Here is a 27,838-nt window from a genome sequence, read left to right on the forward strand (position 1 = left end):
TTGGTTAACTTTGTTAACTCCGTAATTGAGTCGAACATTTGACTAGGAATATTTTGTTATAATGTCTCTAGTCTTTAAGAGCTTCTGTTTTCTCTTAGTCGCTCGGTAACTAGATCCTATCCCAGAGATCACAAACTACTTATTACAAGGGATTTTGTAACAGAAAATTAACTTGCGCTTTTAACGCCTGCATACCGTTATCCCCAATAGATGTTTATTGTTGATCCCTATCTGGGTAATAAATTTCGCATTGGCTTTTGGCTTAAATATATATACACAGATATTCCTTCAGAACATTAAACTACAGCATTTTTTTTTCTGGTTTAAAATTGACCACGATATAGCATATTCAATATTACAGTGTTTGATTTACATGACCAGTATTGTCAGTGTTTTTAATTTTGCTGCAGGGCAGTCACCTTCATAGGCTGTCTTTATTAAAAAATCAGTACCTAATAAAAGTTACATTTTACGTGTTTAAGTGTCATTCTTTTGCAACTTATCCTCTTTTTTTGTGCTCATAGGCATTTCTTTGTAGCTACTTACATGGGTTATATTGTTTATCAAAAAAACATTTATCTGGTTTATTATTGCCTCTTATAAATGTTACCATTGCATGATGCACTTATGTTTGAAGCGCTGCAGAATCTGCTTAGTGTTTTACCAATAAATAATGAAAATAATAGCAATTATGTATTCTAAATTAAAAAGTACACAAGAGATTTATACTCGTATATGTTCTATTTAAATAGAAAATTGACTTTTGCAGAATTAATTTGACCATATAGGAAACATTTATATTTATCTAAAACAGTGTATGCCATGCACAAAGAAACGGCAATCAGTATCCTACTTAAGAAATATGAACTAAGTTAAAAATTCAGTTAGTCCGAAAGATTTGGTCTGAATTTTCAGCCAATTCAGGTCGGCAGAATTTGTTTCTAGTCCCATTCGGTTTGGCCGAATATTCCGATAATAATTCTGTTTAAAACAAAATTCATTCATTTGCATTAGCACCTATAGGATGCGCTCAAAACTTCCCTTTTAGCAACAAAATAACACTGATAGGAAATGCCAACAATTAAAAGATTCAGTGCTAACTGGGACATGAGAAGATACAGGAACAAGAACAATTTTTACAAAGAGAATTCAAACAATTAATAATAATGAAAAGCATTTGATACAGTATTATGAATAATTCCCTAGTACTACCTTTTCCCACTACCCTATCATCTCCCCTTCTAACCTTTCACTTCCCACCAGTAAAACCTTTCCTTACAATCTTACTTTTTTTTTCAACTCTCCAGTTCTTTTTCTAATCCCTAATGCTAAAGTATTCCCCACTTTCCCACACACCAGCTCCATAACAAGTTTGTAGAATTCAAAGAAGGGCAGGAGCAAGGGAGCCGGTAGCAGCAGGCAGCAGAGTTACTGAACTAGGTAGGCCTCTGATTACAGTACATAAACCTCAGAAATACACCTCCAATGGAGGAGGGCACATGTGTTTGGAGTCCCTCGGACAATGCAGCCCACAGTTTGCACTGATTTTTACTTTAACTGATGAGCACCAAATAGCAGGAAGGGCTGGCACAGGAAAGGCAGTAACAGGCTGTATAGTTACTGAACTAGTTAGGCCTTACAGTACTAAACGCTCAAAAATACACCTACAAGGGAGGCGGACAAACACGTGCTTAGAGACCATGGAACTCAGTGACCAATTGTTTGCTAAGATGTTTTACTTTAACTGATGATGACCACCACAGAACAGTAAGAGCAGGAGAAGCATCATCAGAGTTACTGGACTAGGTAGGCCTCTGGTACACAAATCCCAAAAATGCAACTCCAAAGGAGGAGGGCAAATCTTTTTCAAGACCCTTGTACACAGTGGCCAACAGTATGCTACAATTGTTTGAGCAGGAGTGGCAGGAGCATCAGGCAGCAGACTTGCTGAACTAGGAAGAACTCACAGGTTGACATGAACCTCAAAAATATGCCTCCAAGGGAGGAGGAGAACAAACACTTGCCTAAAGCCCCTTGGACGAAGCGGCCATTAGTTCCCTGAGGATGATGGCTACCAAAGAACAGGAAGGGCAACCGCAGGAATGGTAGCAGCAGAATTACTGAACTAAGTAGTCCTCATGGTACATAGACCTCAAAAATACACGAGCGCAAACACGTGCCTAGAGCACCTTGGACACGAAGGCCAGCAGTTTCCTGAGGATTTGGCATTGACGAATGATGACCACCATGGAGCAGGAAGGACAGGAGAATGAGTGGCAGCAGCAGACTGCAGACTGAACAAGGTAGGGCTCACTGTACATAAACCTCAAAAATACACCTCCAAGGGAGGAGAACCAACACATGCCTAGACCCCTGTTCCCTGAGGACTTGGTATTGAGGGATGATGAACACGACAGAGTAGTTAGGGCAAGAGCAGTAGTGGCACCAGCAGCAGGCAGCATACTTACTGAACTCACCTTCAAGTGAGGAGGACAAACATGTGCCTAGAACCCCTTGGACATAGAGGCCAGCAGTTCCCTGAGGATTTGGCATTGATGGATGAGGACCACCATGGAGTAGGAATGACAGGAGCAAGAGTGGCAGCAGAAGGCAGCATACTGAAACTGAACTTACTGAACTAGGTAGGCCTCACAGTACATAAACCTTAAAAATACACCTCCAAGGGAGGAGAAACACATGCCAAGAGCCCCATGGATACAGCTGCCATCACCAGATGTTCAACTGGAGGTTGATGTAGAAGTTGTTTTACTTCTTACAAGCACTCTTGCTGCAGTAACCCAAGAAAAAATGTAAGCTGCCTTAGTATGCCCAATTCAGTTAGCATTATGGGAATGTCTGTTGAATAAATGGCCCAGCACATAAGTTCTAAAAGTCTTGATTCAGCATTGCTGTCTTATTTTAGAGTGTTTGATAAACTTCTCCGACAAAATGTTTGTGCTATGAGGCACACACTGACTTCTTGTGTCAAAATAATTAGACCCTACATTCATAAGTCTTGCTCACAATACACTACTAGTGAAGGTGACAACTGGCAACATGGGTAGTGGTTAACACTGATGCACTAACTAGTTGCTCTACAACTGGAGGAGATAGTGGCTCATTCATAGCCTCTGTAGTAGAATATTCTCCTTCATTATCTCCTCAGGCTAATTTTCAAGTTCCTCCTGGTCCAGAGTAAAGGGTGGCTTTTTCTCCCTGACTGCCTTGCACAATAGGATCGTCTACTACTACTGCAATGTATGTCCTGCTGCTGCTACTGGAAGACAAGCTTCTGATTCTAATAAGCCCACCTGGCTGCTGGTATAGAATATGGAGGAAATTGGGAGAGTGGCGGAACTGGCAGGGGTAAAACTGATGGCAGCACTGGAGAACAATGGTACAGGTGATTTTGGGAGTAGACTTAAGAATTGTTGTGTACATGGAGGCTGTTTGGTAACCTCAGACGTACCCCCTTCCGATCATACTACTAGTCTTGGAGCCAAACAATGTCATTTCAGCACCTACACCTTCAGTTTCCCTCATTATCCTCTTTAATGGCCTTGAAAAAGGATATTTTACTCTGAGAAACAGAGGCAATAGTGCTTGTCCTACTTATGCTCATTAGACAAGTAGAAGCAGACACAGACTTTGCACTGGTAGTAACTGTGCTGGTGGCAGTGGTACTACTTGTGGCGGTGTTGGTGGCGGCAAGAACACAACACATTGTGCACAAAAATTATTAAATTAATTTTTTTTTCCCCCTAAACAAAGGAGACCTACCAGTTCTAGCAATGTCTTTATTGCAATATAAATATGCAGCCAGTGTGATGCACTCACTGCAAGAAAACATCTGATCTGTTTGCACACAAAAAATATAATCAAAACTTCCTCCCCCCAACAAAGACAGGAGACCTACCAGTTCCAGCAAATGTTCCCACTGCAATATAAATCTGCAGCCAGTGCTATTCACTGCAAGAAAAAAAAAAAAACTATTCTGAACACAAAGGGTTCAACTTAAATTAAAACTATATCCCCCCCCCAACAAAAGCAGGAGACCTAGACGTTCCAGCAAAGCCCCCACTGCAATAAAAATGTGCAGCCAGTGTGATGCACCCCAACAAAGGGCTAGATTATGAGTGGAGCGATAGTTGGCACTCCAGCTCGCTCATTAACTCCTCTCAACTTAGGCTTTTTTCATGCGTCAAAAAAGTTTTCCCTTGTGCTCTAATCTGATGCGCCCAAAAAGCCAAACTTAGAATAGACCGACCATATTAACGTATTTCCCTATAAACTTCAATAAGGATGAAATGTGGAAAAAAACAAATAACCAACAATTTGCGTAAACCCAATCTCGTTTAATCAAGTGCACTAACCCAACATGAAATATTAATATTTCACATTGCAATGTTCTTCATGTAGCAGAATATGTACTTTTTATTCTTTAATACACAGTATATATATATATATAAAATGTTTTTTTTTTTTTTAAATATATCTATACCTATATATATATATATATATATATATATATATATTTGTATATAGGCATAGATATATATATAACTATCTATTGAAATACTAAGAACATGTTCCCTTATGTGAAGAACATTGGAGTGTGATATATTTATAGTAAATACACAGTTAAACATTTTATTAAATATAAATATTGCATAAATATGTTTTAACATGTTTTTAGCTACTTGACTGAAAAGGGTTCCAATGCACTTATATATATGTGTATATATGTATACATATGTTTTTATGTTTATATATGTATACATATGTTTTTATGTTTATATATGTGTATATATGTATACATATGTTTTTATGTTTATATATGTGTATATATGTATACATATGTATTTATGTTTATATATGTGTATATATATATATATATATATATATATATATATATATACACACACATATAAATATATAAATATGTATGTACACACATATAAATATATATATATATATATATATATATATATATATATATATTTCCATATACATATTTAGACATGTTTATGTATGTATCTCTATGTTAAAGCCCTTTGCCTGCCTTTTCTTTCTAACACAATTTTTTTTTTTGAATATTTTTTTATCAGATATTGTTATTATGAGTGTTATTGTACTTTTAAATGTAATTTTAATGGTTTTTTTGTGCCTACTTTTAGTCGAGCATAACAGTTAAACAGAGTTCTGAAGGCACGTTACTTTCAACTTGTAATACGTGCGCTACTTCTGACGCATGCAAAGAGCCACGATAAACCCCTTATCGCTCACATACAAAGTTAGGGAGCCACTCATAATCTAGCCCAAAGGCAGGAGACCTACCTACCAGGTGCAGCTATAACTCTAGTAAATACACTGAATTTCTTCAATCATCCTGAGAAAACTGCCTACCTGAAAAAATTCCCATTTGATCACCTTGTGCTCAATCATTTGTTTAGTCATGGTTAAAGGTTTAGAAGATGTAATGATGTCATCTACTTATCGTCTCTGTTATCTCAGAGATCAGGAACTGCTTATTGCTTCTAAACATTTACCGTAAAACCAGAAAGTAATGCAGTATAAAGCAAAAGGATAAAAGGGAAACATTAAAGATTATTTGCATGTATAAATCATACTGACAAACCACAATAAAGTAGCCCACTATGTATAGTTGTCTTATAAAAAAATGCTGAGATTATGTAATATAATAAATATAATAAATATCCACTTGCTTCCTTCTGCTTTGGTGCAAATTATTATATCTCTAAAGTTAGTGAATTCTTTTATGCATGTCTCATCTATCTCTACCTAGTGCAATGTGGACCAGATACATTATTGCCAATAATTCAGTGGAATAACAAAAATAGACTACAAAATATTTTAGTCTGGTTAAAACATGAAAATAAAAAATTCAAATTACTTCTGTAACATTTGCTTATTTGTAGCAGAATAAAACTATGTAGGCTAACGGGAGCTCAGGAGTGTGCACGTGCCTTTAGAAGTCTATGGCATAAATTTTTGTGGCAATGTTTGCAGCAATAATACATATTCTTGCATGCACAGCTGCCACAGAGTGCTAAAGGCATGCACACTCTGCTGAGCTTATCAAGGTTTACTCTTTAACAAAGGATACCCACAGAACAAAGCAAATTTGATAACAGAAACTGAAAAGTGTTTTAAAATACCATTCTTAATCTTAAAGGGATATGAAACCCAAAAAATGTTTTTTGTAATTCAGACAGAGCATACAATTTAAAAGTTGTTTATTGAAGAGATACCTAGGTAGTTGTCTGGAGCACTACTTGGCCAGAAATAATGCTGCCATCTAGTGTTCATGCAAATGGATAACATTCTTGTAAAACTACTACTTAACTCCCTGCTTTTCAACAAAAGATACCAAGAGAATGAAGACAATTTGATAATAGAAGTAAATTAGAAAGTTGTTTAAAATGTTATGCTTTGTCAGAATCAAGAAAGAAAAAAAATTGTTTTTTATGTCCCTTTCATCACAAAAGTTTAATTTTGACTTTACTGTTCCTTTAACAAAACATAGATGCACAATTACCTTTCCTTTCAAACTGTTAGGGGCTCATTTAGGAAGCTGCATTTGCAAGTTAGGAGCCCTTGCAATGCTGGCTTATACAATGTTTAAGAAGCAGTGATCATCACTGCATCCTAACCCCTCCACCACCAGATTAAAATCACCCTGGACTGATCAGACCGGAGGGAAAGACAACCCCTTGGTGGAATTTCGGTAGCTAATGCATGTTTGGGAACTTGTCCAGGGCTGAACAGGGAATAAAAAGCAGCCCTGGAAAATTTGGAGACCAGCCCTAATATCTGTTGACTCACAATGCGCACATCCCATTTTTCTCAAAGGGGATTACTAGGATATTCCTTCCCCCAATATTTTGTATTATATTAGTTTATATTAAAAAAAGTTCCAGATTGTTGTTATATGCACTCTAAATTGCATCCATTAATAACCCTTTTAAATTATAGCTTTCCAGCCTCAGCTGCTGCAGCCCACCAGGACATCTCCTGGTACCCTGGTAGGCCAATCCAGCCTTGAACTTGTCTGTCCCATACCTTCTTAAATATACTTCTTAATCTTTATCTATTTTATATTCAGTGGGTCAGGCTTCATCATGTCATCTCCATCCAACTACCACCCTATTTTCCTACTCCCCCTTACCTCAAAACGTCTGGAAAGGCTTGCATATACACGTTTATCAAATTTCCTCACATTGAACTCCCTCCTTGATCCATTGCAATCTGGATTTTGCCCCCAACGCTCCATAGAAGCAGAAATCATTAAGGTTACCAACTATCTATTTACAGCAAAATCAAAAGGCCGCTTTCTCTGTTAATCCTTTTCAATCTGTCTGCAGCCATTGACATTGTTGACCATTATCTCTTGCTCCAAACCCTTCAATCCTTCAGCATCTGCAACACAGCCCTCTCTAGGTTCTCCTCCTACTTATCTAACCAAACCTTTAGTGTAGCCTTCTCTGGCTCATCCTTTGAACCTTTAAGACTTTCTGTTGGGGTACCACAAGGCTCTGTCATTGATCCCCTTCTATTCTCAATTCATACATCATCCTTAGTTTCCTTAATAAAGTCCCACAGGTTTCAATATCATTTGTATGCTAATGATACCCAAATCTACCTCTCTGCACCAGACATATTCCCTTTGTTACTTTGTTACTAACTTGTGTCACTAACTCTCTTCCTAATATTTCATCCTGGATGTCTTCTCACTACCTTAAGCTAAATCTCTCCAAAACTGAGCTAATTATTTCCCCCCTTTCAAAATCTCGACCCCCCCAACTTTTTATAGCTGTTGATAATAACATAATTACCCCAAACATGCATGCCCAATGTCTAGACACACTTAACGCAGATCTCTCTTTCACTCCCCACATACAGTCATTGGACAATTCCTGTTGTCTCCACCTTAAAAAATCTCCATAATTTGCCACTCCCTCACACAAGACACAACTAAGGGGCATATTTATCAAGCTCTGTATGGAGCTTGATGCCCCTTGTTTCCAGCGAACCTTTAGGCTCGCCGGAAACAGAAGTTATGAAGCAGCGGTCTAAAGACCGCTGCTCCATAACTTGTCCACCTGCTCTGAGGCCGCGGACAGAAATCAACCTGATCGAATACGAATCTGATTGGCCACAAAACCTGATTGACCGCGAATCTGCAGGGGGCAGCATTGCGCCAGCAGTTCACAAGCACTGCTGGTGCAATGATAAATGCCAACATCGTATGCTGTCAGCATTTATAGATGTGCGGCGTACATGATACGTTACTTTGTTTCATGTCCACTCACACATTGATAAATTGGCCCCTAAGACTTTAATCCACTCTCTTATCATTTCCCGCTTTGACTATTGCAAGTTCATCCTTTCCGGCCTCCCTAGCTGCTATCTCCCTTTAAATCCATAATAAATGTCTCTGCCAGGCGGATCTTCCTTACACGTTGCTCCTGCTGCACCTCTCTGCCAATCCCTTCGCTGGCTTCCTCTAACCTCCAGGATAAAACACAAAATCCTGACTCTGACCTTCAAGGCTCTCAATAACACTGCTCTCTCTATATCTCAGACCTTGTCTCCAGATACTCTCCCTCCCATTTGCCTTCACTATGCTCATGACCTCCTTCTTTCCTTATCTCTTGTTACCTCTTCACATTCCTGTCTACAAGACTTCTCTAGATTGTGGAACTCTCAGTCTTGCTCCAAAAGACTTTCCCCTAGTTTTCGAATTTTTAAGTGCTCCTTAAATGCTCTTCTGTTCAGGGATGCATACAATATACACTAACATTTTCTTATCTTAGTTCCTCTCTTCCTTTTGTCATTCCCTTGAACCCCAATAGCATGTAAGCCTATAAGCCAATTGCTTTGTAGATCACCTTCATGAAAGCTGATTTCCAACAGTGAAACTCTTGTCAGGGCCCTCTATCTCTTTGTCTCCCATAGGGTGCCATGTACTAAGAGGCGGGCGGACAGCTTCTTAACTCGCGAAGCTGTCTGCCCGCCTCCGCTACACACGGGCAGCGGATCTATTGATCCGCTTGCCCGTATGTACCATTACACACTCATCGTAGTGTGTAATGCCCGCCCCTTCAATCGCGCGACCAATCACGCGACTGAAGGGGCTGTCAATCACTGAGAGCGAGCGTGGGGCGTAGGAAGCAGCAGTCTAATGACCGCTGCTTCTTACATTGCGGGAAGCAGGCTCGCATATGCGAACCTGCCCCGCAAAGGCTCCGGAGTAGCTTTCGCTGCTTCGTACATGGAGCCCATAATTGTTACCTTGTATATTAGACCCATTTTTATAGAGCTGCAGAATCTTTTGGCGCTCTACAAATAACTTAGTCAGAGCTCTGTTTGTATATTTGTATGTCTTAAATAATTGCTGCAAAAGTAGAGAGAGGAACAGAGGTGAAGATTATTATTATTATCATTATCTTTATTTGTAACATGCTAATAAATTCTGCAGCGCTATACAATAAAGACAAGACAAGGAAGGCAGACTAGGACAGAAGGATTACACAATCTAAACAAGCAGTACGTGCTTGCTTTGGGAAGGAGTTTTAAAAATAAATATGTTTCAATCAATAATCATTCCCCTGTAAAGAACATTGCATAACTTTTAATGTTATTTTAAGTTTAAAACCAATTTCAAATTATATAAAATCCACACTAGTGCATGTGTCATACTTTCCAGGTGAAATTTTGTTACAAAAAAACATACTTTATATTTTGCACAGACATCTAAACACTAGTATTTCAGTTAAACAGGTGAAACTTTGCTTTCTTTTAAGTTTTAGTACCTTGGCCCATGTTTGCCTTTATGGATTGTTTTTCTGTTGGTTGTTTGTTGTTGTGCATGCAGTAAACATTTTTTATAAAGACAATTGTTTTTTTTAAAAAAAGTTAAAAAAATATAGTTAGGAAATATTTATTCAAAACTAATGCATTAATGTGCATGTTTCTTATAGTATTTAATATGTATTTATTGTGTTGTGTTAGATTTTGTTAGATTATATCCTTTTCTAATTTAAACATTTTACTACTACAAATAATATTTTTTCTTATTGATTGAAATAGCTTTAAAATTGATAACAAATAACACATCCATGTTGATATATCTACAAAAAAAAAGTACTTTCATAGTCTAACTCTGTTATTAAAAGCTGAAAATTATTAGTCGTAAACACGCTCACATTCGAAGGGCACCCCAATTAGTGCTAGTGAAGCAGGCTGGGCATAATTGCAGCCCCCTGGCTGACTGGCCTCCGATTATACTGCAGAAACAACCGTTGTCTCCACATCATATGAGGTTAAAGTGACATTAAACCCAAACAATTTTCTTTCATGATTCAGACAGAGAATACAATTTTTTTTTTTTTTAAATTCTCTTTATTAAAAGGAAACAAAGCAGGGGGCGGAGTCAACCACCGAAGCAACCAGACGTCTCTCTGTCGAGCTCTCACTATAATCCTTGCCATTTATATTAATAGAAGCTTTACTCTCCTAAAATTATACTAAAAAATACTATCTCAGAGACATCCTCGTTATATCGAGAGATCCAGCGCTGTTTTATTTTGAGAAAAAGCAGCCGGCAAAGGTTTTTCTTTTTTTTTTAATAATGCCATGCGGTAAGATCTACCATCCCTCCTACAGTACTGGGCTATAAAACTCTTTCCCTAAGAATCTTGGTGCCAAAAGCAGTCGCCTATATAACGTTCCCAGAAGAAGAACTGGGACTACAATTGCTTTCCTAAACCAAGGCGACTGGACAACACTCAATCCCCAGCGGCACCGCCATCATGGAGGCTTTGGAGGCATGGGAATAGTGTACCCAACAACTTATAGACAGTTACTACCAGAGTCTACGTGAGGACTTCACATCCATACTGTCTTCGCTAACATCCTCGCTGATGCATGAGGAAGACTATACCGACTCGGGACAAGTTGATGATACTTACACCATCTCGGTACCCACAACCACGGAGAAGTTGGACACTCCCCTGGGCAGACTTGAGCTGAATACTCCATGCTGCAGGCCTAGAGAGACACCCGACGCGGACCTTCTATTGCCGGAAAACATAGAAGGGGAATTAGGAGCGGAGGATGATCTGAGCGCTGATATTTCTTATAGGCGGGTTGTCCCCTGTACTCTGCGCGACCCTCCTCATCTAATCCAGCACGCAAGTAATGTTTCGGTGAGTGGGAAAGGTTTGAAGGCGCCTACGCAACCTTTTTGCCCAGACATGACTGACAATGGAAACGAAGATTGGACCCCAGAGTATGCCTTAAGGTGCTACAGATCCCTGGATGTGACAGCGGTTTCTCTCCTCTTTAATGACCCTTTTAACTGATATGGGACCCAGTTAAGAGACAGATCCGCTTTGGTGTTGGCTAACGCTAATATATATTCCTATGAGCTACAGCGACTATGTGTTTTCCTAAAAGTTTATATAATACTTCACAGTGTTTGGTTTTTGCTTCAGTTCAAGATGCTCTGATAAAACATAGTTGTTGATAAAGTTTAATCACTACCTTATTATTTTCCTTTTTTTTTAATAAGCAGAACAACTCTTATATCATATATATTTGCTGTTAATGCTAATGAAGATATGATGTGTCTTTATTTTTTCCCTTTTTGTGTCTTTTTTATATATATAGGCTATAGTAGAGGCGTCACATGATATAGTAGGCTGCTGACAAAGATACCTGTAAAGCTTACACTAAAGTGATATAATATGCTTAACCATAATCACATTGGAGATATATCCCCTCTTTGGCCTAACAATCAGTTTCATTTGTCAGAAGCATCCACAGCATTTTATTCTCTAAAGGTTCCTGTCTCTGACACATACTATAGGCTGTTATTAATTTTATGCTAAATGCTATTGCTATATAAGTCAAAATGTTATATATAGGCTATGTTATCTTCTATTACAACCCAGCACCTGTGTTTTGGAGAGGGTACACATGTAACACATATGGCGCCTATTGATATACTCACATGATTGCCCTGAGTGCGTAGTTACTTCACACCCAGTCTCAGAACAATTATACTACCCTGGGGATAGAGAGTACAATAATCCAAGCTCAAACAAAAATCAAATCTTACCTCCTTGAGGGTATTGTTTGTACAGAGCCTTAGCAGAGCTATACAGAATCTACTAGTCCCTAATCCTAGATAGAAGATATATTAAAAGATGCTGATATATGTGATAGCATGATATCTTATGTGGTATGAACCTAGTATTAAGCCTCTAACTTATCAAATAATCAAACCCAGCTGTAGCTTAATATTGTTAGTTATCAGGGTTCGCAGATGAGCCTTATTATAGTCTCCCTAGGTAAATAGACAGGTCTATTTGGCTTATGTATATTTAGCCTCTACAAATTTGCCTATCATATGACAGAGAAGCTCTTTTATTTTTTCCTGTTAGCATCATCAGATTATGTTCTCCTGTGTTATATATTTGCCATGACTTACTTTCTTCTCTCTTTATCAGAACTTATTCTATCTAATATCTATATTATTGTTTCATTCTATGCCATGTAGTTAATAATTAGGGAAGGTGTGTTGATCCAATCCTGCATAAGTCCAATAATTTACTATTAACTGAATCTGAATATCTCCTCACCTGTTCCGTAATTAATATCCCATGGGGATCCCTAGATCATCGTAGTATATATTCTATGCTATACAATGCTACTCCCGTAGATATTGCTGCTCTACAGTCTTCAGATTATCATGGGATATCTTATGGTATGAATGCTATGATATGTTATATTAGAATTAGAGAAGTATTTTCTTCCATTCTATTTCCAGTATTGCCATAACCTAGATCTCAGCAAGATGCAACGAGCTGAACTTACACAATTTGTATTGCTCTCCTTTCCCATAGACTCACAAAACAGCTATATAAGGGTTGCAACAATTTACTCCTATCTCTGTACTCAAAAGTTTAGAGGCCTAAAAGTAATTATTAGTCTAACATTCTAACTGGCTCCGCCCTCCCCCCCCCTCCCCGCTTAGAGCGGCTCTTGCCCGCTGCATCTCCCTCCCCCAAACAACATTAAGCCAACCCCCCCTTGCTCCTAACTTTTTCGACTAGTTATCCTAATATATATTTCTCCATTGCAATGCGGGGACCATTTGAATCTTTCATACAATATAAAAATGAGGTTTCATTATTATCTACACAAAATCTCCACGGACATACTAGCCCAATCTACTCTAGACCTCTACTTTCACTTATGAGTTTCATGTAGTTGACTGCTACATCATCTTATATATAGGTGGACTAATGGCAGAATGTATGCCTAGAGTTATCATCTTGCTATTCTTGCACTATGTCTATACTTTGAAAATGTATGTCCTATCTCAATGTTATTATTGTATATTGGCAATTTCTTATGTACCATTTTGCTCAACCTCAATAAAAAAAAAAATTTATTCAAAAGGAAACAAAGCATTTACAATAATCTCATTCATTTACCTTTTACAAAATACAGCACATTTGTTTTATAGATGCTTATACAATACTTCGGGATAAAATAACATTGTTTGGGATAACATTTCCTGAGAATAAAGTCCATCTCTCTAATATGTGTTGCTGGATATATGCCTTGTTCCTTTAAAGATTTTTTCAATATTCAAAGCAAAAACAAACAAATAATTTCTAACAACTATTTACATTTTAAACCTAGACCTTTAACAGTGATTTATTTGGTGTCTCTGTTCTTGGTTACAGACTCAGTGCAGAGGAGTGGGAGGGCGGAAAAAAAAAAAAAGACATATATAGGGAAAGGGGAGAAGAGAAGGAAAGCGAAAAAAATAAATAAAAAAATTATGTATATGTACCTATGTCCTGTTGGTGTATTGTTATTGCCAGCTCAAAACAGCATTACCTCCGAGAAATCACCACCCTGTTCTATCCCCATTACAGATTGTCTCCCTTCCTCCATGTTAGTTTGCAGCATTGTTTCTAGGTGTGCAAATGGTTTAAATATCTGACTCTGTATAGATTAATCCAGTGTATCTATATATATTTTCCATTTTTTGAGAAAGGGGCGTAGTCTACCTTTTGTGTTAAGTTTAGCGTCATATTGTTCCACAAAAAGTTGCTTGAGTAGCAAATGTTTCAATTGTGCTATTGCCGGTGCTTGTCTAACAATCCATCTCTTAAGAATGCATTGTCTGGCAAGAATTGTGTATAAAGTAAGGAATTTATGTAGCCTTTTATGTTCATCGTCCCATTTAAACAGGAAGATTTCTGTCTCTGTGAGTTCAATTTCTATTTTAAGTGTAAGTTTTAGCCAGTATTGACATTGACCCCAGAACTTCCTGACCTTCGGGCAAGTATAGAAATAATGATGTAGTGATGGGGCTGGTAATCTGCATTTAATGCAGTGGTCCGGGACTTCTTTGTCCCACTTAGATAGTCTATGTGGTGTGATATAATCCATATGTAGAATTCTAACTTTTGTTTCCCTTTGTGACACCGCTAGTGTTGCCTGTCTGGTTTTTTCCAGGCTTTCTTGTATTGTGGGTTCCACCGAGAAGGCGGAGACATGTCTTGACAGCAATTTTGTTAGGATCATAGATTCGTTTTGCTGTAGCAGACGCTTGTAAATATGGGACAGCGAGAATGATCCCGCTCGGAACAGGGTTTGTGCTATCGCGAAAGGCGATGCCTCCCAGAACCCTTCATTGGAAAACTGCAGCGATCCCACATAGTGTCTCAGCTACAAATAGGCATAGAAATGCCCATTTGGGATGTGAAATCTGGTTTTTAGATCCTGGAATGATCGAACTGTGTGTAGTAGTGAATCCAGTATATCTCCCAGCACCCTTAGTCCCATTCCCTCCCAGATTCGGAAGGGTTCCTGGTCCATTCCAGCCGGGAAGTCTGGGTTACCCAAAACCGGGATAAATGAGAATACAATTTTAAACAATATTCCAATTTACTTCTATTATCTAATTTGCTTAATTATTTAGATATCCTTTGTTAAAGAAATAGCAGTGCACATGGGTGAGCCAATCACATTAGGCAAATATGAGCAGCCACCAACCAGAAGCTAATGAGCCTATCTAGATATGCTTTTCAGGAAAGAATATCAAGAGAATTAAGCAAATTAGATAATAGAAGTAATTTAGAAAGTTGCTTAAATTGGTATTCTCTATCTGAATCGTGAAAGAAAAAAATTTGGGTTTAATGTCCCTTTAAGAATATCAAAGAAAATAATAACCCATTTGTGTTAATGGATAATTTCCCTTTATTTTAAATACTATAAACAATATAATTTAAAGGGGCATGAAACACTACATCTTTCATGATTCAGTGAGAACATACAATTTAAATGAATTTTCCATTTTACTTCTTTTATCAAATATGCTTCAATCTCTTTGGATCTTTTGTTGAGGGAGCAGCAATTCCCATACTCGGAGCTAGCTGAACACATTGGGTGAGCAAATGAGAAGAGGCATATATGTGCAGCAACCAATCAGCAGCTAGCTCCGACTAGTGCATTGCTGTTCCTGAGCTTACCTATGTATGCTTTTCAACAAAGGATACAGAGAGAATAAAGCAAATTAAATGATAGAAGTAAAATTTAAAGTTGTTTAAAATTGCACACTCTAAATCATGAAAGTTTAATTTTGACTTTACTGTCCATTTAAAGGGACAGTCAACACCAGAATTTTTGTTGTTTAAAAAGATAGATAATCCCTTTATTACCCTTTCCCCATAACCAACACAGTTATAATAATACACTTTTTACCTCTGTGAACTAACGCCCTTTAGTGGTGAAAAACTGTCAAAATGCATTCACATAAGAGGCGGCCTTCATGGTCTAAGAAATTAGCATATGAGCCTACCTAGGTTTAGCTTTCAACTAAGAATACCAAGAGAACAAAGCAAAATTGGTGATAAAAGAAAATTGTAAAGTTGTTTAAAATTACATGCCCTATCTGAATCATGAAAGTTTATTTTGGACTTGACTGTCCCTTTAAATAATATGCTATTTAACAGAATTGTAATTGGACAATCTATTAAGCATGCTTATTAGATCATTCATGAACCACCTAAAATGTTATAGGTGACTTTATCTATAAAAATTTAGATTATGATTATATTTAAATGTCTAATGAAATGGCCTCAATATTATAGGGGTCATGAAATGCATTTGATTTTATGTTTAAAACTACACTGTACCTTCTGCATGAAGTGGATTTCTATATGTCTGCCATTTTACTTAAAGGGAACATACAATTTTTGTTGTTTTCACTGTTTATGCTAATTTGTTCACAGTGTGATTTTTTTTTACAAGGAGCCCTTGTTTTACTTTTACCAAATTAAAATATGATTTTTTATGTGTTGATCCAAACTAATTGAAATGTGTGCTTCTTCATTATTATGTGAATCTGCAGTCACTAGTGGACCCAATTTCAACGGGAGCAAAAGTTCATTTTCATGGAGAAAAGGTAATATTTTGCCTCAGCTGATACAATCTGTAATATCTCCATGAAATACAAGAACAGTTCCTCATAGCCATTTCAAAACAAGCTAGTAGAATATGCCCATCATTAAGGAGCATACACATCTAGGATCTATAGTTCTTTCTGAAAAAATATTGAGATTACAATAATTTACTTAGCAATGATTAAACTTATTGCTCAACTTTGCTCACAATCCCGAAAGTCTCTAGGGTAAAGATAAAGTAAGAAACAAGTTTCTTGGGTACACAAGGATTGGATATCTATCTTTGCAAATGTATGTAAAGATTATCTTCTTTAACACATAAAAAATAAGAGAATATGTGTTAATCAGCACAAAATGAAGCTCTTAGCTGCAAGGGAAATCTGAAAAGCAACATATAAAAAGAGATATGGCGATAGGAAAATGGTACAGAGCCTACCCTTCATGACAACATACAAGATGCATTCAGATGGTTTAGCAGTGGTGCAAATAAAAACGGATTACAATATGTTCCTATAAAAGTTGTGATTGCTCAATCCCCTTTTGAAACCCACTTTTGAAAACACCAGTACTGTTAGTGACAAGCATGACATTGTGAGTGTAACTTGCAATCAAATATTAAAATTAAAAACATAATATTTGTAGATCTTGCGGTCATGAAGTGACTTTATCTGCAGATCCCCTTCGCTGTACATGGTACCAGGTACTCAGCACATAAACATTTGTAAATGTTAAAGAAGGCCCTATCCACTGTATACAGCCTCTACAATAAAGATGAATGGAGCTTTAATGAATTGATACTATGCATGTTTATAGACCTTTCAAATGTCTCCTGTGGTAATTTCAGAGTGTTTTGCACATGAGTAAGATAATAGACTACAATACAATACAAATAACTGTGAAATTGTTGTCCAAAATGCCCTTGGATATTGGCAAATAGAAGTATCAGGATTTATGTGTGTATTATCAAAATGAAGAATATATCATTTATCTTCTATACTTGTTGTAGAATTTTTGTAGAATAGTGAACAACATGTGATGTTTTTTTTTATTATAATAAAACAAAATAAAGCTTCTTTTCTCCAACATAGGTGTGTCCGGTCCACGGCGTCATCCTTACTTGTGGGATATTCTCTTCCCCAACAGGAAATGGCAAAGAGCCCAGCAAAGCTGGTCACATGATCCCTCCTAGGCTCCGCCTACCCCAGTCATTCTCTTTGCCGTTGTACAGGCAACATCTCCACGGAGATGGCTTAGAGTTTTTTAGTGTTTAACTGTAGTTTTTATTATTCAATCAAGAGTTTGTTATTTTGAAATAGTGCTGGTATGTACTATTTACTCAGAAACAGAAAAGAGATGAAGATTTCTGTTTGTATGAGGAAAATGATTTTAGCAACCGTCACTAAAATCCATGGCTGTTCCACACAGGACTGTTGAGAGCAATTAACTTCAGTTGGGGGAACAGTGTGCAGTCTCTTGCTGCTTGAGGTATGACACATTCTAACAAGACGATGTAATGCTGGAAGCTGTCATTTTCCCTATGGGATCCGGTAAGCCATGTTTCGTTATTTTAAGGGTTAAAGCTTCCAAATTTGGTGTGCAATACTTTTAAGGCTTTAAGACACTGTGGTGAAAATTTGGTGAATTTTGAACAATTCCTTCATGTTTTTTCGCAATTGCAGTAATAAAGTGTGTTCAGTTTAAAATTTAAAGTGACAGTAACGGTTTTATTTTAAAACGTTTTTTGTACTTTGTTATCAAGTTTATGCCTGTTTAACATGTCTGAACTACCAGATAGACTGTGTTCTGAATGTGGGGAAGCCAGAATTCCTATTCATTTAAATAAATGTGATTTATGTGATAATGATAATGATGCCCAAGATGATTCCTCAAGTGAGGGGAGTAAGCATGGTACTGCATCATTCCCTCCTTCGTCTACACGAGTCTTGCCCACTCAGGAGGCCCCTAGTACATCTAGCGCGCCAATACTCCTTACTATGCAACAATTAACGGCTGTAATGGATAATTCTGTCAAAAACATTTTAGCCAAAATGAACACTTATCAGCGTAAGCGCGGCTGCTCTGTTTTAGATACTGAAGAGCATGACGACGCTGATAATAATATTTCTGAAGGGCCCCTAACCCAGTCTGATGGGGCCAGGGAGGTTTTGTCTGAGGGAGAAATTACTGATTCAGGGAACATTTCTCAACAGGCTGAACCTGATGTGATTGCATTTAAATTTAAGTTGGAACATCTCCGCATTCTGCTTAAGGAGGTATTATCCACTCTGGATGATTGTGACAAGTTGGTCATCCCAGAGAAACTTTGTAAAATGGACAAGTTCCTAGAGGTGCCGGGGCTCCCAGAAGCTTTTCCTATACCCAAGCGGGTGGCGGACATTGTTAATAAAGAATGGGAAAGGCCCGGTATTCCGTTCGTCCCTCCCCCCATATTTAAAAAATTGTTTCCTATGGTCGACCCCAGAAAGGACTTATGGCAGACAGTCCCCAAGGTCGAGGGAGCGGTTTCCACTTTAAACAAACGCACCACTATACCCATAGAGGATAGTTGTGCTTTCAAAGATCCTATGGATAAAAAATTAGAAGGTTTGCTTAAAAAGATGTTTGTTCAGCAAGGTTACCTTCTACAACCAATTTCATGCATTGTCCCTGTCGCTACAGCCGCATGTTTCTGGTTCGATGATCTGATAAGAGCGGTCGATAGTGATTCTCCTCCTTTGGAGGAGATTATGGACAGAATCAATGCTCTCAAATTGGCTAATTCTTTCACCCTAGACGCCACTTTGCAATTGGCTAGGTTAGCGGCTAAGAATTCTGGGTTTGCTATTGTGGCGCGCAGAGCGCTTTGGTTGAAATCTTGGTCGGCTGATGCGTCTTCCAAGAACAAGCTACTTAACATTCCTTTCAAGGGGAAAACGCTGTTTGGCCCTGACTTGAAAGAGATTATCTCTGATATCACTGGGGGTAAGGGCCACGCCCTTCCTCAGGATCGGCCTTTCAAGGCAAAAAATAAACCTAATTTTCGTCCCTTTCGTAGAAACGGACCAGCCCAAGGTGCTACGTCCTCTAAGCAAGAGGGTAATACTTCTCAAGCCAAGCCAGCTTGGAGACCAATGCAAGGCTGGAACAAGGGAAAGCAGGCCAAGAAACCTGCCACTGCTACCAAGACAGCATGAAATGTTGGCCCCCGATCCGGGACCGGATCTGGTGGGGGGCAGACTCTCTCTCTTCGCTCAGGCTTGGGCAAGAGATGTTCTGGATCCTTGGGCGCTAGAAATAGTCTCCCAAGGTTATCTTCTGGAATTCAAGGGACTTCCCCCAAGGGGGAGGTTCCACAGGTCTCAGTTGTCTTCAGACCACATAAAAAGACAGGCATTCTTACATTATGTAGAAGACCTGTTAAAAATGGGAGTGATTCATCCTGTTCCATTAAGAGAACAAGGGATGGGGTTCTACTCCAATCTGTTCATAGTTCCCAAAAAAGAGGGAACGTTCAGACCAATCTTAGATCTCAAGATCTTAAACAAGTTTCTCAAGGTTCCATCGTTCAAGATGGAAACCATTCGAACTATTCTTCCTTCCATCCAGGAAGGTCAATTCATGACCACGGTGGATTTAAAGGATGCGTATCTACATATTCCTATCCACAAGGAACATCATCGGTTCCTAAGGTTCGCATTCCTGGACAAACATTACCAGTTCGTGGCGCTTCCTTTCGGATTAGCCACTGCTCCAAGGATTTTCACAAAGGTACTAGGGTCCCTTCTAGCTGTGCTAAGACCAAGGGGCATTGCTGTAGTACCTTACTTGGACGACATTCTGATTCAAGCGTCGTCCCTTCCTCAAGCAAAGGCTCACACGGACATTGTCCTGGCCTTTCTCAGATCTCACGGGTGGAAAGTGAACGTGGAAAAGAGTTCTCTATCCCCGTCAACAAGGGTTCCCTTCTTGGGAACAATAATAGACTCCTTAGAAATGAGGATTTTTCTGACAGAGGCCAGAAAAACAAAGCTTCTAGACTCTTGTCGGATACTTCATTCCGTTCCTCTTCCTTCCATAGCTCAGTGCATGGAAGTGATCGGGTTGATGGTAGCGGCAATGGACATAGTTCCTTTTGCGCGCATTCATCTAAGACCATTACAACTGTGCATGCTCAGTCAGTGGAATGGGGACTATACAGACTTGTCTCCGAAGATACAAGTAAATCAGAGGACCAGAGACTCACTCCGTTGGTGGCTGTCCCTGGACAACCTGTCACAAGGGATGACATTCCGCAGACCAGAGTGGGTCATTGTCACGACCGACGCCAGTCTGATGGGCTGGGGCGCGGTCTGGGGATCCCTGAAAGCTCAGGGTCTTTGGTCTCGGGAAGAATCTCTTCTACCGATAAATATTCTGGAACTGAGAGCGATATTCAATGCTCTCAAGGCTTGGCCTCAGCTAGCGAGGGCCAAGTTCATACGGTTTCAATCAGACAACATGACAACTGTTGCGTACATCAACCATCAGGGGGGAACAAGGAGTTCCCTAGCGATGGAAGAAGTGACCAAAATCATTCTATGGGCAGAGTCTCACTCCTGCCACCTGTCTGCTATCCACATCCCAGGAGTGGAAAATTGGGAAGCGGATTTTCTGAGTCGTCAGACATTGCATCCGGGGGAGTGGGAACTCCATCCGGAAATCTTTGCCCAAGTCACTCAGCTGTGGGGCATTCCAGACATGGATCTGATGGCCTCTCGTCAGAACTTCAAAGTTCCTTGCTACGGGTCCAGATCCAGGGATCCCAAGGCGGCTCTAGTGGATGCACTAGTAGCACCTTGGACCTTCAAACTAGCTTATGTGTTCCCGCCGTTTCCTCTCATCCCCAGGCTGGTAGCCAGGATCAATCAGGAGAGGGCGTCGGTGATCTTGATAGCTCCTGCGTGGCCACGCAGGACTTGGTATGCAGATCTGGTGAATATGTCATCGGCTCCACCTTGGAAGCTACCTTTGAGACGAGACCTTCTTGTTCAGGGTCCGTTCGAACATCCGAATCTGGTTTCACTCCAGCTGACTGCTTGGAGATTGAACGCTTGATTTTATCGAAGCGAGGGTTCTCAGATTCTGTTATTGATACTCTTGTTCAGGCCAGAAAGCCTGTAACTAGAAAGATTTACCACAAAATTTGGAAAAAATATATCTGTTGGTGTGAATCTAAAGGATTCTCTTGGGACAAGGTTAAGATTCCTAGGATTCTATCCTTCCTTCAAGAAGGATTGGAAAAAGGATTATCTGCAAGTTCCCTGAAGGGACAGATTTCTGCCTTGTCGGTGTTACTTCACAAAAAACTGGCTGCTGTGCCAGATGTTCAAGCCTTTGTTCAGGCTCTGGTTAGAATTAAGCCTGTTTACAAACCTTTGACTCCTCCTTGGAGTCTCAATTTAGTTCTTTCAGTTCTTCAGGGGGTTCCGTTTGAACCCTTGCATTCCGTTGATATTAAGTTATTATCTTGGAAAGTTTTGTTTTTAGTTGCAATTTCTTCTGCTAGAAGAGTTTCAGAATTATCTGCTCTGCAGTGTTCTCCTCCTTATCTGGTGTTCCATGCAGATAAGGTGGTTTTACGTACTAAACCTGGTTTTCTTCCAAAAGTTGTTTCTAACAAAAACATTAACCAGGAGATTATCGTACCTTCTCTGTGTCCGAAACCAGTTTCAAAGAAGGAACGTTTGTTGCACAATTTGGATGTTGTTCGTGCTCTAAAATTCTATTTAGATGCTACAAAGGATTTTAGACAAACATCTTCCTTGTTTGTTGTTTATTCTGGTAAAAGGAGAGGTCAAAAAGCAACTTCTACCTCTCTCTCTTTTTGGATTAAAAGCATCATCAGATTGGCTTACGAGACTGCCGGACGGCAGCCTCCCGAAAGAATCACAGCTCATTCCACTAGGGCTGTGGCTTCCACATGGGCCTTCAAGAACGAGGCTTCTGTTGATCAGATATGTAGGGCAGCGACTTGGTCTTCACTGCACACTTTTACCAAATTTTACAAGTTTGATACTTTTGCTTCTTCTGAGGCTATTTTTGGGAGAAAGGTTTTGCAAGCCGTGGTGCCTTCCATTTAGGTGACCTGATTTGCTCCCTCCCTTCATCCGTGTCCTAAAGCTTTGGTATTGGTTCCCACAAGTAAGGATGACGCCGTGGACCGGACACACCTATGTTGGAGAAAACAGAATTTATGTTTACCTGATAAATTACTTTCTCCAACGGTGTGTCCGGTCCACGGCCCGCCCTGGTTTTTTTAATCAGGTCTGATAATTTATTTTCTTTAACTACAGTCACCACGGTACCATATGGTTTCTCCTATGCAAATATTCCTCCTTAACGTCGGTCGAATGACTGGGGTAGGCGGAGCCTAGGAGGGATCATGTGACCAGCTTTGCTGGGCTCTTTGCCATTTCCTGTTGGGGAAGAGAATATCCCACAAGTAAGGATGACGCCGTGGACCGGACACACCGTTGGAGAAAGTAATTTATCAGGTAAACATAAATTCTGTTTTTTTTATTTTTATTTTTTTAATAATAATATAAACTAGTACAATATATCCTTTGATAGAGGAGTTTAATTTTGAAATTACCAAGCTATTAAATATTTATTTTCCTGGCTTGTAACATTTTATCTCTGATAGACAGGTAAATATACAGTAGATATATACAGTATACCAGCCAGGGAAGAAAAAAATACTAGTTCCAAGGGAAAAATTACTAGTCTACTAGTCTTCTGAACCTTAAATAAATTATAATGTGTATGATTGTTTTTCAAGAATAAAAAAGGAAGAAAAACTTGTTTGTATATATATATAAATAGTTTGAAGTAAGTTCCAGATCATCCTTTCTTTATTACAAAATAAAATTACGTAACTGGTTTCATTTTTACAGTGAGTAAGGATTCTAGTTAAACTAGCTAATGATGACTGTTACATCTTATCTCTTATCTCAAGTGGTCCCTAATATATAAAAACAAATTTAAAATGACAGAAGTTAATGCTTATGGTCACAGATTTACTACTGGAACTTCTTAAGAATTCAGTCATGATATTTATACTTTGTCTAGGTTTTGTAGCATTATGTGCTCAGAACAGTTATGCTGAAAATCAAATTTGTCTGGGTGCTGAAGAGACTTGGAAGATTGTTCATAGAACTGAACAGCCTTCATTTGAGGTAACATTCTTTTCTATATAGCCAATAATTGTGACTATAACTGCTTTATATTGCTTTTGTTTTAGTATAGTGATAATTTACTCTTCAATAGGTAAAACTTAGTCTCTAGAGACACTAACATATTTTTGCAATTGCAGACGCAGAAATAAAAGATTTTGTTTTTCTCTTTTTCTCACAGATGAACTTTGTTCCATCACCTTTAAGTAATGTAAGTACTAAAATGTTTATACATTTTGTTAAAACTTAAAGGGATCAAAATGGTCTCTGTTTCATCTAAAAATGATTTTTGAAAGTGCTAATGATTTTTAAAAAATGGATTTGGTAAATAAACAAACTTTTTTCTATAGAGGTTATCGCCCGTCAGCCAAAGAGCAATAAATGCCTAGGTATTGGTGACTCTTCTTGCTAGTTTGCCTTTAAATTTACAAAGCTTTTACTCAATATTTTTAGGAATTAAATATTAACATGTTTAACTTTCTGCACTTATGTATACATGAGCAAGTATTGCTGAATGATCGCGCCATGTGCTAAAATATACCCCTGCTGCACAATGACATTATTATCATATCACTAAGAAATTTCAGAGAAAATGGGAAACTTAACGAGACATTCCGATCAAAATTTAAATACACTTAGGTGAATTACATCTTTGCATGTGAAGCATAGCTAGATATTCTCGGTGCGCTAGCAGTTTAGAAACTGCAGCTGCTCAGAGCGCTAGTGGGGCTTGTATCATGTCAACAATTAAAAAAATTGAGTCATTACCAGATGGTACAAGCACCTTAGGCTGTCTGAGCAAGTGCTGTGTTTAAAATGCTGGTGCACGGTGCATACTTAAATACACTTTTTAAACAGCTATAGCTTTTATTAGAAGCATTTTTGCTAATACATGTATATTACAAAAAAATGCTTCCATGCAAAACGGAAATGCATCCGTGTATATTCCAATTGTGGCTGGAATATCCCTTTAACAATATAGATTTAGAACATGGTCTACTATATGTGAACAGATGAGATATGCACAGTCTACCTACAGTATATATTAATTCCCTCTAAAATGAACATGGCTTTTTTTCCCCTTATTTTATTTTATTGTAATAACAAAATGACATGAGTTGTTTTAGTATCCCAAGTGTCTGGTTAATGTAAGACAATGGCAGACTTTGGCTCCCACACAAGTTTGTTTAGTGATATCTCCATTCGGCCCCTCTAAAATATGGCTTTACTTATGTTCTATTGATATGAACTCTTCAAATATTCTCTTTAAATCTCTTTGGTTGTGCAATCATAAACATAGCAAATGCTGCCCACAATTTGTGGTACTTGGCAGACAGGTTCACTAACTGTTATCATTGTCTGTAAGAACATTAATAAAAATATGTGAGTCATAATATATCTTGTAAACCTAAACACATGTTAAAGTCATTGTCCTTTATTGCATCTAAAAGTGAGCAATTTAATTTTCAGATCCAGATTTAAAATAAAATAAAAACTAAATACATCAAATAAATAAAAAATAAAAACCACATTGTAGCAGTGGGGTTGTCTGCATCAGCCAATGAGCACTCTGTTCACAGGAGTGAGTTCTGTGCAACATCCATTGCTGGTTAGTTTCAAAATCTATTTCAACTGATAACAGTTCAACATTGACAGGTACATATTATTAAGAATATTACAAATCATTTTGTATGTGTGTGTGTGTGGAAAGCATTACGTAAAAGCTCTTTAAGGTACAATAAGAAAGAAGTGCCTTATTATGTACAGTCCTGGGACTCTGCTGCTTATTGCCTGATGGGACAGTTCCTACCGAAAGAAAAAAAATTGGTTTATTCAGCACAGAAAAAAAACCCAAACAAACATAGCTCTGTGATCTATTTCTCTTTTAGACAAAATTAAAGGACCATTAAGTAAAGTAGAATAGGATAATCAACATATAATATAAAGACAATGCAAAAGCACTTTGAATGTCAACTAAGTAGTTTCTGGAACATTTTAAAATTAGTTACATTTTCCTAACTCATCATGTGACAGCCACCAGCCAATCGCAAGATTCATATACTGTAAATTCTTGCACCTGCTTAGTAGAAACTTGCACCTCAGAAAGTGTAAAAAAAAAAAGAAGATTGTGCATATTTTGATAATGGAAGTGAATTGGAAAGATGTTTAAAATTGCTCTATCAGAATCATGAAAGTTTAATTTTGACTTTAGTGTTCCTTTAAGTATCATGCCCCTTTAATATTTTTTCCTATGCAAGAAATATTTTTCCATGTTAAAATGGTGCTCCTTTATATGCCTGATCGAATATCCCTTTAACCTAACTCAGCCCCTCATCTATTTAAAGGGACACTGAACCCAAATTCTTTCTTTTGTGATTCAGATAGAGCATGACATTTTAAGCAACTTTCAAATTTACTCCTATTATCAAATTTTCTTCATTCTCTTGGTATCTTTATTTGAAATGCAAGAATGTATGTTTAGATGCCTGCTCATTTTTGGTGAACAACCTGTGTTGTTCTTGCTGATTGGCAGATAAACTCATCCACTAATAAAAAAATTGCTGTCCAGAGAACAGAACCCAAAAAAAAGCTTAGATGCCTTCTTTTTCAAATAAAGATAGCAAAAGAAGGAAGAAAAATTAATATTAGGACTAAAATAAAAAGTTGCTTAAAATTGCATGCTCTATCTGAATCACGAAAGAAAACATTTGGGTTCAGTGTCCCTTTAAGCATTTCCACTTGTAGAAAACAAGCACTGAAAGTGTGCGCTTAATATAAGGGTGGTTGACATCTTAAAATCTTTTAGTTTTAATGTGAGGCCAACTGCAATGATATCACTCTCCAATGAAAGATGATTTTTTTCTTTAAATAAACTGGAATAATTTTGGAATAAGAATAAAAAAAATTTGAAAACTGTAGCAGGATTTGTCCATACGGAAAGCAGCTGTCTGAAAAAAACTTCACGAAGCAAAGCAGTGAAGTTGCAACCAGAACAGGATTTGTCAGTAGAGACAGTAGGCAGCTGCCTATAGGAATCTTCATGTCTAAGGGTTCCACTTCTATCTTAGCTGTTCAGGCTGAAAAACCAGGACAAGATTTCCCAGCAAAGAAAGTAGGCAGCCACCTATAGGGACCTTCAACCAGAAAGGCTCATTCTTAGCTGTTTCATTGCACTACTTGTTTTTTTTTTTATATTTTGTTTATATTATATTTATTTATTTATATTTATTTATTTATTTATTTACAGAGTTCTGAAAAGGACATTAAACGTTATATGATAAAAGTTTGTAATATCACATTTTTGGAGAGAAGAGCTTGATTTGTCTTTTTATAAATAATGCATTTTAGAGTGAGGAAGAGGGATGTGTATGACACTATTACTAAAACAGTCACATTTAGTATTCTTATTTTTTAAGATAATTTAATAACTCCATACGCCTTGTACTATACATTGGGGTAGATTTATTAAAAGTCAAGCCAAGTCAAAGTCAAGTCAAGCAGACGTGATTCACTGTAGCGAATCATGTCCACTCGACCTCGCTAAATGCCCACAGCATACGCTGTCGGCATTTAACATTGCACAAGCATTTCTGTTAAAAATGCTTGTGCAATGTCGCCCCCTGCTCATTGGCCGCTAGCAGTGGCGGTCAATCATCCGGATTGTTTCAAGTTAACCTCTTAAGGACATATGACAGAATTTTTCCGTCATAAAACAGTTGAGCAAACTGAAAGCTGTGTCCTTAAAGGGTTAAGGATCAGCAATCTTTTGACATCCGCTGCTTAATAATTGGAGCCCATTGTCTCTAAAAAGGTTATGAAATAAAATGCTTTCTCTAAACGGCATATTATGTGGGTTGGGACACTGCAAGACTAATTACAGTATGGAACTGAGCAGTAACGTGATGGAAGGTTTGATAATTTCATCTTTGTTGAAAATAAAGTTGACTAATATATTATGATGTTTTTGATGGCAATTTGGAAAATGCTTCTGTTTATTACAACTGATGTATCAAAATATATATTTTTTTTGTTTGTTTTTTTACTTTAGGACATAAACTGTGCTCAGGAATATCTGAACGGGCTAGAATTTCTAGAAAGGAAGTTTTCTAATATAAA

This window comes from Bombina bombina, chromosome 6, assembly GCF_027579735.1.
Source record: "Bombina bombina isolate aBomBom1 chromosome 6, aBomBom1.pri, whole genome shotgun sequence".
Classification (NCBI taxonomy): Eukaryota; Metazoa; Chordata; class Amphibia; order Anura; family Bombinatoridae; genus Bombina; species Bombina bombina.